Source organism: Mandrillus leucophaeus, unplaced genomic scaffold (genome assembly GCF_000951045.1).
Source record: "Mandrillus leucophaeus isolate KB7577 unplaced genomic scaffold, Mleu.le_1.0 Scaffold320, whole genome shotgun sequence".
Classification (NCBI taxonomy): domain Eukaryota; kingdom Metazoa; phylum Chordata; class Mammalia; order Primates; family Cercopithecidae; genus Mandrillus; species Mandrillus leucophaeus.
Genome location: NW_012103366.1, coordinates 1768305 through 1783949, shown reverse-complemented (window position 1 = coordinate 1783949; position 15645 = coordinate 1768305). Strand labels below are relative to the sequence as shown.

The window sequence follows — 15645 nt, the reverse complement described above, 5'->3', positions numbered from 1 at the left end:
CACTAGAGATCTTTTTCAAAAAAGGAGTGGGTTGAAATGTCCTCACTTGAACTTAAAGGCTTAATGAGTCTTGGTGCCAAAAAGCTGGAGACAGGCCAAGTCAGCGTCGCCAATTGTGATTTGGCAGAAGGACAAGGGAGAACCCTACATAGAAAGCCTATCAAATTCTTCCCAGTCTGCTAAGGCCAAAATCAGTAACGGAATAAGGACTCAAGTTTGCTGAGATTGGAGCAAGCATCTGGGTTAGAGAGAGAGCTCTAGACAAAGAGTGCAAAGACACATTGTGCCCTACCACCTCGGGTCTCCATCTAATCATCTACAGAAGCGGGTTGGGAGATCTAGGTTCACTGGGGTTGCTGTGAGGACTAAATAAGGGATCAGTTTGTGAATACTGAACAAAGCAATGGTGACAAGTAGGGACCAGTCTAAAGTCATCAATAACTGGGGTGACCATATATCCCAGTTAGCTGAGGTCAGTCCCAGATTCCACTTGTTCCAGCATCTCATCTGGTTAATACCTACTTTCACTCTGAACAGTGTCTCAGTTTGAATGACAGGTTGTATGGTTGCTCTACTAATCAGCCATTGAGTCATACTCATCTCATCTCTTTACCAATCTTTCAGAAAGAGATTGCATGTGTAGTTTATATTACACAAGGTCTCTAGCAACAGCCTGTTGGAATGATACAAAAACATGAGCTAGACCTAGAACAGTTAGGTGGAATCATGATCAGTTGACTGGCAGTTCCCAGAGCTACATATTAATTGATAAAAGTCTCCAGTCCTTCCTTCTGCAAGCAAGGCAAGCCTTTTCTGAGGTCTTGCTCAAACTGATATCTACTGGGGCCCGTACGATACAGATCACCTCCACCTTCTTAAAAGTCTTCTTAGCCCTCTTGGTTTCTGTGACCTCACAGTTTCCTGGGTTTCCTCTCATCTCTCTGATAGCTCTTTTGTGAGCTTCTCTTTCTCCTACCCATGATCCAGGACAGAGACTTCCTCAAACTGAGACCTCATTCTGCAGCTCTTTCCTAATGTGGCCTTTCCCTCAGAGAGGCTTCCATATCTCACAGCTTAACCCTGATGTCTGACAATGGCTCACAAATCCAATTTGAGCAAGTTGAACGCATCGTCTCACCTATAAGGGCCAGGCCCTCAATTCCAACAGCCTACAGGACTCTGGTCCTGGGTGGCTGGTCCATATCCCAAACTCAACCTGCCCAAACTGAAACCATGACCTCTCCAACAAACAGAGGAACCTTTCTGGCTTGTATCAGGACCCCACTCAACTGAAACACCAAAATCATTTTTTGTCTTTTCTTTCATTCATCACTATACTCTACCAGGTGCTGTTGATTTCTTCAAAATCCGCTTCATTTTCACTGCTCTTGGGAATCAAACCACCAAATCCTTATATGGCTTGCAAGGCCCTGCACAATCTTGCCCCCACTACTTATCTCTATCCACACTGATCTCATACCATTGCCCCACTGGTTTTCTACCTTTTGGCCAAACAAGTCTACCTGCAATTCCTCCAAGACACAGAGCTTGTTCCAGTCATAGGGATTTCAATCATGTTATTCTTTCAGCCCTAGAGTATGTTTCTTCTCAACTTTCATTTCCCTTTCCTCTTTCCTGGTAGAAGAGAAGAATTTCTCCTCTTCATTCAGGTTTCCACCTAAATGTGCTTCTTGAAGGGAATCTGAGGTTTATATCCCACACAGAGTCAGGATTTAGATTTCAGATCAGCTGCCCCCCCTCCCACCACCACCACCATTACATGATTTGATTGCATAATGCATTCATCTTTACAGTAACTTATCACACTCATAAGTGGGTTCTTATAAAAGTCAGTTGGATAAAGAAAGAGATGTCCTTGCCCTTTCAGGCACCTATCCTCTATATGTGCCAAACACAGCCTACTCGTTCCTGACTCCAAACCTTCCCTCCTGCTTTTGTCCCTGTGTAGGATGCTGTGATACTGTGAATTAAATTAAGAATACATATTTTGGTCTTCATCCCCAGCTCCTGGCACAGAGTCCCTAAACTCCTTGTAATTTCCTGAGCAATAGGAATGCTAGGTGCATTTTTTCACTCTAACATTTAGTCTCTGACCCCAGTTGCTGACGCAGAACTCCTAATCCCTTGGAATTTCCTGGGTGATAGGAGCATCTTTTGCTCTAATGAGGTGACTCTTGGTAGGCTCCTAGATGGAGGCTGGTTACCAGAAAGACCGAGCTATGATTAGAAACTTGGAACTTCTAGCCCCATTCCCATCCTCCAGGAAGGGGAGACAGGCTGGAAATGGAATTAATAACCAATCATGCCTAAGTGACAAAGCCTCCATAAAAATCCCTGAAACAGAATCTGAAGATATTCTGGGTTGCTGGGCATGTGGAGGTGCTGGGAGGATGGACCAACCAGAAAGAAATGAAAACCCCATTCCCTTGGTCCCATGCCTTCCCCTCTGCATCTTCCATTTGGCTATTCATGTTTGTACCCTTTATCAAATCCTTTAGAATAAATCCGTAAATACACGGATGTTCTCCTGAGTTCTGTGAGCCATTCTGATAAATGTTTAAACCTAAGGAGGCCATGAGAGCCTCCAATTTGTAGCCAAGTAGACAGAAGTTGTGGGTCACCTGAGGACCTGTTGCTTGCAGCTGGCATCTAAATGGCAGGGGCAGTCTTGTGGGACTGAGCCCTTAACCTGTGTGGTCTGTATATCTCCAGGTAGTGTCGAGATTAAGTTAAACTTTAAGATAACCAGCTGGTATTGGAGAATTGGTCATTTTGAGGGACAAAAACCACACATTTTTGTGACCAGAGTGTTACAAAAGTATAAAGAAAGAAAAAGCTGCTTGTTTTTTTCTATAAAGATGATTTTCCCTTTCCCTCAACCTATTCTTTTCTTAAGTAATAGTCAATTAATATTATATCTCCCCAATTAACTGTCTCCCAAGATGTAACAGTATCCTTGTTTAACCTCTTATTAAATCTTGGAGATTAAATCTTTGTCGGTTTTACATTTACTCATACACTGGTTTACACTGTAACTTAACTGCTCTGTGTGTGTGGGTCCAGTCCCCAAGCACATCATAAAACTTTTGAAGATCATGTCTTATATTCTGTTTTTATGGCTCTTAGTGCCTAATTTGGTGCTATGCAGCACATGGTCAATAGCCAACAATTCCTCCATGTGATAAAATGTCTCCACTCCAAGTTACACCATCAACCCTCAACCTGTCCTACAAGACTAGGACACATCCGTGACACACCACATCTCATGCTGAAACCATGACAAGAATCCAAGGCCAGACCTCCTTCTGACAAGCAGCTCATTTATCAGTGATGACAGAACAAGTGTTTGCCAACAGATTTCTTATCTTTGGAAAATCATTTCAGCAACATAGGAACTGAGACAAAAATCCACTAAGACATTCTTTATTGGTCACTTATTTGTAGATTAACATACTCACACTTTCATTTCATGACAATATATTTTCAAAACAAAACTTTTAAGTTCAGTTCTATGACTCCTAGGAAGATGGAATTTGTAATAGAGGATCTTATACTTGAAGAAAGCAAATACATCCATCCTTTGGTCTCCCAGTCTTTAGGGATGGGTTTGTTGTTTATACAAAGTGTGTGTGTGTGTGTGTGTGTGTGTGTGTGTGTGTGTGTGTGTGTGTGTCTCAGAAACAGAAAGAGAGGAATAATATTGACTAAGACTGGGAGAAAGTTAAAGGCAGTCATTGATGATCAGGTGGCCTAGGTAGAAATTTTATATCTGGGTCTCAATCTATTCACCAAGTGTTTCTATAGATGGATTATTTGCTATACCAGTGTCCAATGAGTGAAATACAAAGATAAAGAATCTTCAAGAAAGCTCTCAATCCGGTACAAAGATGGGACAAAGAGGTAGAACTCTATGATAGCACTAAAGTGGAGTTGTGTATAGGTACTTAGCAGTCAGACAAGAACCTATTAACACTGCCTAGAAGGTTCTGGAACAGCTTCCCAGAGAAGGAAACCACAACAGACTGGATGGATGGGAGGAAATGACATCACCACAGAGGTCAGGGTTATTGTTTTCAAAACAATCACTCTAGTCCCCAAGCTCTGCCAGCCAAAGTTCATTATTCACACATGATCAAGTTTGTAAGGGACCCAAATTTTCTTGCCCAGTTTTTGATCACAAGCTAGATGAGAGAAGCTAGAAAGTATAATCCAAATGCCTTCGTCCCGTGGCTTCCTGGCAGCCCAAGAGAGTGAGCCATTGGGTGCACAGTGACACGGAGTTGCAATGACTATGTCATATTCATAATTGACTTTTGGACTATTTCCAAAAACAATAATGAGAACAGCCAGTGGTACAGGGTGCCAAGCAAGTGCCAGATGCTATGCTGAGTGCTTGACTGTATTCTCTCACTGGAATCTCCCAGAAACCTCATGAAGTAGTAATTTCTCTGTTACATAGATGAACGGGGGAAAGTTAACATTTAAGTTCCTGCTATGTTCCAAACACTAAACAAAGAATTTTGTACATATTTTCAATTCATTTTATCCTCAGAACAATCCTATATGGATTTTTACAATTATTATCTGTTTTTATAGATAAGTAAACTGGGGGACTCAGAGAGGTTAGGTTACTAGCCTAAGGATACACAGGAGGCAAATCTAGGATCTGCTTCATCTACTAGGTTGAACCCTAGGAAATCACATTATCTGACTATTTTTTGGTCTATTGACACAATTTCATAGGATTCAATGCAGGAATTCCAAAATCCATTCACGTTCAACTATACTCTCTCATAAAAGGGTTTGAACTGGCTTTTGTTAAATATATGTCCTTAGATAGTAACCAAAATGGAAGAAAAGGGTGGGGAAAATGATAAGCAAATCAGAGAATAAGGGAGAGCATATCAGTAAGAATCAAGGTAAGAAAATAAACACAGTCATACACACACTTTAAATTTGGCTTTGCATTTCTCTATGGGCAAGCTACAAATAGCCATGAAGTATCTGCATACTGCCATTGCCAGGAAGCATTTGGGAATCTGAAGGTGAGTATGGGGTTGTTCCCATGAGTGGGAGGCACCACTGGCTTGAAGTGAGCAGGGCAGAAGAGGTAAATTATCTGCAATGAGTGGAACCACTCAGATGCAAAAAGGAATTGCTCTGGTGACATCAATAGCATCCCTGTGGAGACACAGGAGCTCATCAGCTTCAAAACCTACCTAGGATGTTTGAACAGCTCCACAGGGATCCCACTGACTGGGGCTCTCCTAGACCTCCTGGAAGAAATGGTTAAAGAAACTCTAGGAAACTCAGGATGTAGAGATATCAGGACTAATGCCAGAGAAGCAAACATTAACCCCAACCCCTGGAAAGAAAAGGTCTCAAGTATGCAGAGACACACCCTGAGGTTGGACAGAGCTGGAAATGGAGAGAGGCCTTATTCTAGGAGACAGCAAATGATTGTGAGAAGAAACTCAACTGGATAGCTCCAAGGTCTCCTGTCCACTCTCAGAGAATTGGTGCCAAGTTATTCAGTAAGGGGTACTATAAATTAAAAGGAAAAAGTACAGACTACTCAGAGGATCACCTGTCTAAGATTTGCTCAAAGAGCTGTCATCGGGAGAGAGGTCTCTCTCCCAACTCCAAGTGCTTGGAGGCAGCAGAGTCGGGGAACATGGCAGCCACATCACGAGAAAAATGGCAGCTCCTGGAAGCATCAGCCCAAACCCCTGGAGATGGAGGTAAAAAGCCTGGGAGGAAGTTCAGAGGAAGGGCAGTTATCACTTGAGGGCTGAGGGAAACGACCAGTAGAGGATAAAGGCTGCTTCTTAGGAGAGAGGCTTTTCTCTGGCAACACTCCCAAGGAAGGAGGGATCTGTAGATTTTGGTGGCCTCAGTTTTACCTCACCAAGGTAACTCACTCCGTAGTTTAAAGAGGAGAGGGATAAAGGAATGGACTCCTGACAGGACAGGTCTGAAAACATAAGTTCCTCCAAAGCATCCTTCTTCGAACACACCCCTATGTAAGTCTAACCCAGGCCTCAGACAGACCTAATAAGCCTTGCACACCACTCTTAAGCTCACCTTTTCTCCACTAGAAGTTCCGAAGGCTGTCTGTCCTGGTTGGATGTAAGAGTCCCTCGGCGGGCACATATTGGTTTTGTTGATCTAACAGTCATTCCTTCTTCTTTGATAATAGCTTCTTAATTTCCACGTGAGCAACTTCCCCTCCCCAACTCTCCAGGAAAGGTAGGGCAGTTGTAGGGTAGGACAGACCATGGAGAGTGCCCATGCTACTTCCTGGCTCCAAGCAAGGGCAAATCCAGACCTGGCCACTCAGTTAATTCCAAGATGAGCACCAGGCCCAATTCAGGTCAATAAAGGGTAGGCACCAGGACTTCTACTGGAATTACCCCAAAAAAGTATCTCTTTTTTCCTGCTTGGATTGCAAAGCTAGTAAAATATAAGCTAAAAGCTAACAGTAGCCAGCTTTGTCACCATATGGGAAAACTTACCCAAAGACAAAGCCAATAAAGAAGAAAGCAGAGGCAAGAGATGGATGGGTGGATGGATGGATAGATGGATAGATAGATAGATAGACAGACAGACAGAACAGTCAGATAACACAATTCAAGCATGGTTATATAGTTATATCTGTACCTGGGGTGTGTGTGTGTGCGTGCGCGTGTGTGTGTGAGATTTACCTCTGTGCTTATTCATGTGAACCAATCACATCCCATTTTTGTTTAAACTGGTTTCAGCTGCATTTCTATCACTGACAACAAAAATTCTCACTAACAAACTTCAACTCAACCTCTCCACCACAAAAAAAAAAACAAAAACAAAAACAAAAAAAACCATTCTTTAAATGTAGGCCTAACATCATTTTGACACATCTCTGCAAGTAGGAAATGAGGAAAGTGAAAAAAGAATTCTATACCAATATGAAAAAAAAGCTCAACATCATGGATCATTTAGAGAAATGCAAATCAAAACCACAATGAGATACCACCTCACGCCAGTCAGAATAGTGTTTAGTAAAAAGTCAAACAACAGATGCTGGTGAGGTTGCAGAGAAAAAGGAATGCTTTACACTATTGGTGGGAATGTAGATTAGTTCAACCACTGTGGAAGATAGTGTGGCGATTCCTCAAAGATCTAGAAGCAGAAATACCATTTGACCCAACAATCCCATTACTGGGTATATACCCAAAGGAATATGTCATTCTATTATAAAGATACAAGCATGCATATGTTCACTACAGCACTATTCACAATAGTGAAGATATGGAATTAATCCAAATGCCCATCAGTGATAGACTGGATAAAGAAAATGTGGTTGGCCGGGCACGGTGGCTCAAGCCTGTAATCCCAGCACTTTGGGAGGCCGAGACGGGTGGATCACGAGGTCAGGAGATCGAGACCATCCTGGCTAACATGGTGAAACCCCGTCTCTACTAAAAAATACAAAAAACTAGCCGGGCGAGGTGGCGGGCACCTGTAGTCCCAGCTGCTCAGGAGGCTGAGGCAGGAGAATGGCGTAAACCCGGGAGGCGGAGCTTGCAGTGAGCTGAGATCCACCACTGCACTCCAGCCTGGGCGACAGAGCGAGACTCTGTCTCAAAAAAAAGAAAGAAAGAAAAGAAAAGAAAATGTGGTACAGATACACCATGGAATACTGTGCAGCCATAAAAAGGAATGAAATTATGTCCTTTGCAGGGACATGAATGGAGCTGGAAGTCATAATCCTTAACAAACTAACTCAGGAACGGAACACCAAACACCACATCTTCTCACTTTTATAAGGGGGAGCTGAATGACGAGACCACATGGACACACAGGTGGAACAACACACACTGGGGCCTCTCAGTGGTGCAGGGGGAGGGCACTGGGGGAGGGAGAGCATCAGGAAGAATAGCTAATAGACACTGGGCTTAATATCTGGGTGATGGGTTGCTCTATGCAGCAAACCACCATGGCACACATTTACCTATGTAACAAAACTGCACATCTTGCACATGTACCCTAGAACTTAAAATAAAAATTGAAGCTTTTCTTCAAAAAAAAAAAAAAAAAGGATTCTACACCGGGAGGTGGGAGTGAAAATGTCATTGATTTTAAACCCACTTTTCTGATTCTAAATTAAGATTCCCACTAAATATTTAATACAGTGGACAAGGGAATTAATTTTTCTATTGTTTTCTATAATTCAGTAATTGTGTCTCATCACCAGGAAAAGGACATTTTCCAGTTACTTTCATTTATACCTTAGAGACAAAATATAAAGAAGCATATCCCTTCTCTAGAATGACCCCACCAAAAAAATTGAAATATTTCATAGAATTATCCCTAAACAAGCAACATGAGAGCAGAAGAAACAAAAGAAAAACTGGAATACCTCTGTCTCCTTTTGATGTGGTGACTAGATGACTTATCTCTACAAGGCTTATCAATTCTTGATTTCACACATCAAGCAACACCAAAAAGTGAGGGAATCTTTCCAGCCTCCTAAGTCAATTATACCCCTTCATGTTCACAAATAGAAATATGACTTTCATACAGCTCTGGTCAAAAAACATGAGATTCTAAAACACTTAAGAGTTCATTTCCTTAAAGTTCTTGCAGTGAATGCTTCAGATAAGATAGAAAATGGTAAGGCACTAGCAGACTCTTTCTCATCCACATATATCTATGCTTTCAAAGAAATAATCTTTACAATGACTAACTTAAAAACATTGAAGGTTCTGTGTAGAACTAACTCATGTGTGGTCTGTACTTTTCTCAGGGGTTAAAGAAAATCACAGTGGCCATTAATGGTCTTTCTTGTGCAGAGTTCTTACCTGAACTCCCCAGTGACCTCACCCGGAGCCCCCATGCTGAAATATGACATCTCCCATGGCGATTTTGATGGTACTCAGTTTCCATCATTCATGCTGCCAGTAGGTGCTAGTCTTTTCTCTCTCCTGTCTCTGTAGTCTTTAGTCCAGGTCCACCTCTCTCGTTTGTTTCCATCTGGTCTCAACCACTCTATCGAAAACTGAAATCCCTCCATCCTCCACTGACCCCAGCCTCCTATCCTTTCAGCACTCTCATGCCCTCAGTTGTATTGAACCTGCCTTCTTAAACCAAGTGGGACTCCCACGCCTTTGATGCTTACATTCTTTTAGTACCTGTCTCTCTCAAAGTCTTCACTGGAAGCTCCTTCCTTGGGCAGGTGTGCCCAATATAGTCACATTGGTGATTCTGCCTGAACATTGGCCAGGGCAGGACATCTGACCTTGCCAAAGGTGAACACTAAGATAAAGCAAGAATTGGAAGACAATATAAAAACAAATAGAAATATGAACCATCTACCTATACGAACGCAAAAGCTCTAAAATCTATTTCCAGTGGACTGACTTTAAAATCTTAGACGTTCTATATTCTGGTTATATTTGTAAAACAAGCCTGCTATTATCACTTACCTCATTCATTATCTATAGAGAATTTTTTAGCAATTAAGGGTTATGTAAAAGTATGGATGCCAATGGATTAGTGATACTCAAAAAGAGGAGGGAGAAAAGCTCTTTTCTTCAAAAAGACACAAGAATGACAGCTAACAAATGCAGAAAGAATAGAATTAGAAAGTCACCATTGTTGCAACTCTCAATGTAATGATTGATTCAGGAAGGTATCATCAATAGATACTAAAGCCATTGGATGAAAGATCTGGGGGTATCAAGTTATTTCCACAATTTCAGAGTATCTTTCACAGATGACAAAAGAGAAAAGGCATATTAACAATGCATAAATCTTGGGGACATCACCTTGACCAATTATCACTCATAACATTACCAGCAATGGGACAAACCCTACTATGTCCCATGCCAAGAACATCACCCATGTGTTCTTGCTATAACTGTCTAACCTGAATTTAACCATGAGGAAGAAATTAGAAAAACCCAAATGTGAGATATATTCTACAAAATAGCTGGTCTGGAATCTTCAAACGTGTTCATGTTATGAAAGACACAAAAGACTGGATAGATTTTCTAGGATTAGGGAGGCTAAAGAGGCATGGTAACCAAATGCAATGTGTGACCTTTGATTAGATCTTAGATTTTTTTTTTTCTTTTTTGAGATGGAGTCTCGTTCTGTCGCCAGGCTAGAGTGCAGTGGCATAATCTCAACTCACTGCAACCTCTGTCTCCCGGGTTCAAGAGATTCTCCTGCCTCAGCCTTCTGAGTAGCTGGGACTACAGGCATGTGCCACCACACCCAACTAATTTTTGTATTTTTAGTAGAGACGGGTTTTCACCATGTTGGCCAGGATGGACTCGATCTCTTGATCTCATGATCCACCCGCCTTGGCCTTCCAAAGTGCTGGGATTATAGGCATGAGCCACCGCCCCCAGCCAGATCCTAGATTTGTAAAAAATCAGTATGAAGGATATTACTGGGGATACTAGCAACACTTAACTCTGGACTATGCTTTAGACATTACTATATCATTGCTAAATGCCTTGAATGGTTATGGAGGATAATGTTCCTATATTTAAAAGATCCACCCTGCAACATTTAGGAGTCAAGTTTCATGATGTTTGCATCTTACATTCAAATGGTTCAAGAAAAAGAGGCATATATATATACACACACACACACACACACACACACATATATACACATGAAGAGATAAAGCAAATATGGCAAAATGATAATAATTAGTATATTGAGGTACAGGGTATATGGATATTTATTATATTATTCTTGTAACTTTTCTATAAATTTGAAATTGTCCAAAATAAAAAGGTGGGGGAGAAAACTTGTAAAGAGACTCCTGGGAAAATCTTTTGTAAAACGTTATTTAATTTACCCAAATAGCATTTTGCAGTGCCTAAACTCAATTTCTTAACTTTACAAGGATAAATAATTTACATCTAAAATTAATCCAACAGTCCTTTAGAACTGGCAAAGTTTCCCTATAAAGGACCAGATAGTAAACATTTTAGGCTTTGTGAGCCACATATAGACTCTTGTTTAATTTAGTTTGGTTTACAATCCTTTAAAAATGTAAAAAACATTCTTAGCAAGAAGGCCAGTAAAAAACAAAAAAACAAACAAAAAAATAGGCCAAGGGCCATAATTTGCCAACCCCCATCCAGATATAATTCCACAGACTCTTATCTAAATAATAAAATCAGAGTCAGAAACACAAGTCAGAAAGTTTCTTTTCTGGAGTTATTTCAAACAGCCTGGTGTATGTACAAGGAAGTAGAGAATATCATCTGCCAATGACTCCAACCTGGGAGTAGCTTCTTTAAAGACTCTCTGCAGCATCCTTTTTGACTCATAAGTCATCAAGGACACTGCCGTATATGATTAAGACTTCCAACAGCATAACATTTGTCACATATTTGTGACTCTGTCACACTTTGACCCCAGCCTCTTATTAAATACTCAGAAGAGGGCTCATACCATTTAAGCATTTAACCTCCGAAACTTCAACTACACACACACTTGGCAAAAACAACAGAGGAAGACAGACATGAGTATGGCAAAAACACATCTACTGCCATTCCACTGGACACAGGCACTCTATATTATACTTGCTACTACTGTAAGTTATACATTTATGTATTAATATTCCTGCATGGGGGTTGATATTCAAAGCCATAGGGAGAAAGAGCTCTCCCAGGGTGATTTTGAGGGTATTCCATTTCCATCGTACATGCTGTATGTAGGGGCTCATCTTTTCTCTCTCCTGTTTCTGTAGTCTTTAATCCAGGTCCACAATTCTCATTTGTCTCCATCTGGTCTTGATCGCTCTATCAAAAACTGAAACTCCTACATCCTCCACTGACCACAGCCTCTGACCCTTTCAGCTCTCTTGTCCTTGCTTTTATTGAAGCTGCCTTCTTAGCCCAAGTGGGACCACCAGGCCCCTGATGCTTATATTTTTCTAAGACCACCAACCCCACGCAGTCCTTCTTTGTCCTCTGCCCAGCTGAGACCCCGTGGTTCACCCTCTGCACTGCCACCCTCCCCACACTTAGCTCTGCAGACACTAATGCCCTCTCCTCTCTCCACCCGCCAATCTCTTTCTTTTCTCTCCCATTAAAATCCCAATTCTAGAACAGGGCAGTGATTAAGAGCAAGAGTTAAGGGATCAGACCTCCTGAACTTAATTTTTTTTTTTTTAGACGAAGTTTTGCTCCTGTTGCCCAGGCTGGAGTGCAGTAGCATGATCCCAGCACACTGCAACCTCTGCTTCCCAGGTTCAAGCAATTCTCCTGCTTCAGTCTCCTGAGTAGCTAGGATTACAGGCATCCGTCACCCAGCCCGGCTAATTTTTTGTATTTTTAGTAGAGATGGGGTTTCACCATGTTGGCCAGGCTGGTCTTGAACTCCTGACCTCAGGTGACCCACCCACCCCACCTCCCAAAGGGTTGGGATTACAGGCGAGAGCTACCGTGCCCGGCCAAACTTAAATACTTTTTATCTGTGTGACCTTAGCCAAGTTATTTAATCCTTTGTACCTCAGTTACTTTCTCTGTAAAATAGGTATAATAATATTCCTTAGAGACCACAGTTAAGTTTGAAAACAGGCTAGTCAGGGGAAAAAACAGACTCCAGGCCCAGAAGGTACCCTTCTGTTTGATGAAAATGATGAAGGTTTTTTTGGCTTGTTTCTTTAGACTCCTACAACAGCTCAGGAAATTTTTAGTGAACAAAGATGCTGGTGTCTCTACACAGTTGCTACCAACATTTAGAGTGGATCCAGCTTGGACAAAAAGATGAGCATTTGTTGAACAAAAGAAAGAATTCAACAATGCTGCTCATGTATTTGCCAACTGGGATAACACTGCTCCAAGATACCAACTGGGCTTCTATTTTGAATAACACAAAACTGGAAAGCATCAAATAACTTTTTAAAGCCTATATACTATAAAAAGCCCCATTCTAAGAAGAGCTAAACTGCTTAGTTTTCAAAATTTGAAATTGTAGAGAGTCCTTATATTTTTAAACGTTTCTGTGGTGTGGGGTAGCTATGAGTTAGAACTCCTAATCATCGTCATCCACTAAACTCTCTCATCCACTAAACTCTCTCCGGTTCTAGAGAGTGGTACAGTCTTAGGCATTCTAATCTAATCTCCAAAGACAGGTGTTTGACACCTGTGTGGCTCCACTGTCTGGGAGCCTTCAACTTCCTAAAATCCTCCATGCTGAGTGTTCTGGCTTTTGGCCCCCGCCATCAAACAATCCCATATTTTCAACAGAGTAAGTCCCCCTTTTTGCTAGACTGGCTTTGGGGTACAAGTCCCAGAAAATACACCTGCTAATCTCAGTCTGTGGCAGCCTAATAGTCTCGACTTAGACAAAACCTAGCCATAAGCGTGAGGAAGAAAACTCTCTTCCTCCGTCGTCCCCAGCCACCATTGCATGCAGCTCCTGGGTCATGGTTTTGGTTCTCATTGCTCTGCAATTTCTATGCCTAGAAATTTGTGTGCATCTGGTTTCGCTGGCTCCTGACCCAGCTTTCTCTCAAAGGACCTAGCAGAGGTTCATGCTACTGGCTTTCCTTGCCTCAGGCCTCCTATGTGGTTCATTCCACTTTAGCAAACTCTTTGCTGGGTCTGCTAGCTAGAGTCCCACTGAGGAAACAAGGGCTTGATCCCTAGTCCGCAGACTCCAAAGCTCATGCTCCTTCAAATACACCAGTGGGTCTAATTCCCTGTGATCAGAGGACTTAGACAATTTCATCCTACCTACCCGGGCATGAGAATATAGCAGAGAAGTGGATGCCTACAAGAATCTCTGGAGCAAATGTTGGGTAAACAAAAATTGGACCAAAGACCCACTTCAATTGAACCGACATGGTCTGCATGAATTAGATCAGATTTTAGCTAGTCTGTTAATATCTGGAGAGGGCTAAGCCCAGAATCATGGGAAAAGCAAGTGCTAGAACAGAGGGAAAGAGTTCAGAGCCTGACTGGCTTGCATCCACTGAGGTGCTGAAGTAATTACAGCTTACTTAAGAGTTAAGCTCTGATTTAGATGTAATAATGAGAAAAGAGGTGGTGAGGGATATACGAGTAGGGTGGAGAGACTTCGTAGGAAAGAGAATATGGAAACATCAAATAGAAGATATACATTTTTCTTTGAAGAAAGAAGAGCAGGCGGGAGGCAGAAAAAAATGCTGACAAGGGCTGTGTTGAGAGGTTCAACAAAATAGTCAACATCTGTACAGTGCTGCACACTCTTTGAAAGTGCCTCACTCACTCTATTCTTTTGAAGCTCATAAAAAGCCTATGAAATAGAGTTATAAATTTTTTATTATGATTTTAGAAAAAAAATGAGACTTGAGGAGATTAAATGACTTAGGGGTAAAGTAAGAACATCAATCTCTAGTCCTCAGGCTCCAAACTCACACTCCTTCCATGTTATCATTGGATCCCAAGCAATATTCTGAAAGTTGTCAAAAACAAGAGTTTATTCTATGTCATTCCATTGAAATCAAGTATAAGAGAAGGCAAAACAGATCCTACTGTGATAGAGATCAGAACAGTGCTTGTCTCCAGGGGCTTGAGATTGAATGAGAAGGGGCATGAGGGAACTTTTTGTTTCATATCTTGATTAGGGTATAGGTTACATACATGCACAAATCTTTCAATACTTATTAGATTGTACAGTTAGGAGCTATGTGTTTCACTGTATGTACATTTCACCTCAATAAAACAAAAATCAGTATTGAAATTACAGAACTTGTTAAATAAATGCAAATTTTGAAATCTTAAAATTTACGTCTATCCATAAATCTTGAAATTTATGTCTATACTTTATAAGTATGAAGGCTCTGCTTATTTTATATCTAGAGCTACTTCACAGGAGCCCCGAATTCTTCGAAACACAAAAATTAAACACTGTAGTTATTGTTCACATTTAAATTTTGCCAACAGCACAAATTAAACATATTCAAAATACACCAGTGAAACAGGCAAAGTGAGGAACATTACCCGGCATGCTTTTAAGATGTTGTAAGTATATTGTGTCCACTTTTGGCGCAAGCTGCTTTTGTTTGGGATTTAAATGGGGAGAAAAGTTTTACTTTTACCACAATTAGGTCCACCCTTACAATTACATGGGATCAAATTGACGCACAGTGAAAGATTATTGGAGCTGAGCAGCAGCTACCAGATGCTCTCTCTCTGTCTGTTTGCAGTTGCCACAGTCCCCACCACTCCCTACTGGAACACCAAGGCTGCCACACTGACCTGTGTTTCTTGTCTAGCCCAGTGATTTTTTGAGTTTCAGATTCAAACTGTGAATAAATTCAAAACAAAACACTAGAAGTCTTACAGCCAAACTGGATAGTATTAATGATGTTTTTTGAATAAAATCAACTGAATATAGGCTATACTTACTCGCAGAGGAGGATTCCATTTTCTAAACCTGTCCGAAAATCTTTATCACCAAAACTTCTGCCAGTTACTTGCTGCAAAAGAGAAAAGAAAAAGAGAGTATAAGTTTTTCTTTTTAAATCAAGAAGCCCAATCATATATATATGTGTGTGTGCATGTGTGTGTGTATATATATAATTATATATGTGTATATATGTATGTGTGTCTGTATATATAAATTATATAT

At 41.1% G+C, this 15645-nt stretch overlaps 1 protein-coding gene across 3 annotated transcripts in view; it reads right to left on the bottom strand.

The window, feature by feature from the left end:
• LIMCH1 (LIM and calponin homology domains 1) overlaps positions 1 to 15645 on the bottom strand; it is a 359644-nt gene that overhangs the window by 193871 nt on the left and 150128 nt on the right. For all 3 annotated transcript variants that reach the window (XM_011987981.1, XM_011987979.1, XM_011987985.1), the window contains exon 2: positions 15423 to 15493. The gene's annotated coding sequence lies outside the window, so the exon portion shown is untranslated. The remainder of the gene's footprint in view (positions 1 to 15422; positions 15494 to 15645) is intronic.